The sequence below is a fragment of the Sceloporus occidentalis genome, unplaced genomic scaffold (genome assembly GCF_023333645.1).
Source record: "Sceloporus occidentalis isolate IW3139 unplaced genomic scaffold, rSceOcc1.0.p SCAF_4, whole genome shotgun sequence".
Classification (NCBI taxonomy): Eukaryota; Metazoa; Chordata; class Lepidosauria; order Squamata; family Phrynosomatidae; genus Sceloporus; species Sceloporus occidentalis.
This window is the reverse complement of record NW_028316984.1, coordinates 1,188,971-1,191,372: the sequence shown is the minus strand read 5'-3', so window position 1 is coordinate 1,191,372 and position 2,402 is coordinate 1,188,971. Positions and strand designations below refer to the sequence as shown.

At 48.9% G+C, this 2,402-nt stretch overlaps 1 pseudogene; it reads left to right on the top strand.

Annotated features, from left to right (window-relative positions):
- The first annotated feature begins 213 nt into the window (after positions 1-213).
- On the top strand, positions 214-1,666 carry LOC149313400 (uncharacterized; annotated as a pseudogene).
- The last annotated feature ends 736 nt before the right edge of the window (positions 1,667-2,402 follow it).

Here is a 2,402-nt window from a genome sequence, read left to right as displayed (position 1 = left end):
CCGGCATTTCCAGTTCGAACTGTGAGAGCGGAAGCTGCATCCTTTGTTGTATCTCATCCTGGCCCAACAAGCGATAATCAGGTCTGTTGTTGTGGTGTTGCAGCTCAGGCAAAGGCGCCTCCGAGAGTTCCACGTTATGTCCAGCACGAACAGGAGGAGGACGAGTAGGAGGCAGCATAGGAGTAGGAAGACCTGCCTCGTGGTTGGTCGCCATGCCCAGCAAATTGTAGCGACTGCGGGTGGGAGAGTTGCCCAATGTCTCTGGCCAATGCTCAGGAGGTGGTGGGTCTACCCACACGAAATGGACTTCTGGCCGAAGCTGTTATGCACTGTTTGGTCCAATGAAAAATGGATCGAACATCTGCGGATGCCTAGAAGGCTTTTCCTGCTCCTTGTGGAACAGCTGCGTCCGGAGATCTGCAGGGAGGACACCCATCTGCGCTCCGCCACACCGGTGGAGAAGAGGGTGGCCATCGCAGTTTGGATCCTGGCTAACCAGGGGTCCTATGGCACAGCGGCCACACTGTTCGGCGTGGGGAAATCGACAGTGTGCTCCATTTTCATCTCTGTAGTCCTGGCCATAGAGAAAGTACTCCTTCACAAGACAGTGTACCTCGGCGACCACAGGAAGGTATGTAATATTTCTATTGCTGCCACTGATTGCACCCTTTAGGGTGGGGAAATGTCTACATGCATAATTAAGAAATTGTGAGTCGCCTAGCAAACCTTGGCTTTAGGGTGAGGATGCCATAAATGTTATTATTAACCTAGTTATTTTTCTCATAATATTGTTATGATTACTTGCAGATCTATTTGTATATTTTACTGCTTTGCACATAATAGTAACTACAACAAAAGTTATTATCATTCAGCGAACTCGAATAGTTCTAGGCGGGGTGACACACAATAGCTTGTGTTTGTTCAATGACTGCCGACCATTAGCCTTACTGCGCTTACAGGTGTGCTATTTCTATTCCAGATCATGGCAGGCTTCGAGGCTATGGGATTCCCACAAGTTATTGGGGCTGTTGATGGGTGCCACTGTCACATCATTTCGCCAGTGCGTCAAGGTGGGGAGTACATCAACCGCAAGGACACATACAGCATGCTCTTGCAGGGAACAGTGGACCACACTGGACTCTTCATCAATGTGTGCGTTGGATGAAGCGGGACCTCACACGACGGCTTCGTTTTCCGCCACTCTTCCATCTACAAAACGATGTGTGCAGGTCTGTTTGTGCCAGAGAATCCTACTGTCACCATCTGTGGCAAGCAGGTGGGCCCCCTGTTGATTGCAGATGCGGCATATGGGGTGAAAAACTGAGTCATGACCCCTTTCAAAGGCACTTTGCAGCTGCGCCAGGCACTGTATAATCGGCACCTCAACAGAGCCAGGAACATGATGGAACGTGCCTTTGGCCGCTTGAAGGCAAGATGGCGGTGTCTCACTGCACCGTTGGAGCTGGCAGAGGAGAACGTTAATTCTGTCATAGTGGCATGCTGCGTTCTCCGCAACCTCGTGGAGACTGGGGGGCGCATTTTGGAGGGTGCATCATCTTGGCCAAGGCAATTTGTGCTTAATGCTGCCAGTTTACACAACGCAAACGCTGACCAGGAGAAATCAGAGGGTGAGAATACAAGGAAGGCACTGGTGCAGTATTTCTGAGATTTAAAACTCATATCTGATAAGATACTTCATAGGACTTTTCTTAGGTCCTATCAAGTGGCGATAGATGCAGCCAAAAAATCTTTCTACTCTGCATCTATTGCGTCTGTGAAATCTCGCCCAGCTGAGCTGTTCAGGGTGGTAAGGAGTTTAACACAACTGCCTCCCACCCAGAACCCTATATTAGAGTCAACCATAGCTTACTGTAATGCTTTTAATGATTATTTCACAGATAAAATCTCTCGGATAAGAGCTGATTTGGATACCAACTTTAAGTCAGAAGCAATGAGAGAGACATCCAACGCCTCCGCCATTACTGTTAGACTGGATCAATTTGAGTTGGTAAGTACTAAGGACGTGGACAAGCTCCTTAGTAGTCTGAAAAAAACGACTTGCCCTCTTGACCCTTGCCCATCCTGGCTGGCTGTCCAGGGGGGTGATATAGTCAAACTGATGCTGAAAAATATAATCAATGCATCCTTCAGGGAGGGTACCCTGCCTTCTTGTCTTAAGGAGGCAGTGGTCAGACCACTCTTAAAAAAGCCCTCCCTGGACCCTCTGGATAGAAATAACTATAGGCCAGTCTCGTTGTTGCCATTTTTGAGCAAGGTGATCGAGAGGGCGGTCGCCAATCAACTACAGGCAGTCTTGGATGAAGCTGATTATCTGGACCAATTTCAAACCGGATTCAGGGCAGGATACGGAGTTGAGACGGCCTTGGTCGCCTTAGTCGATG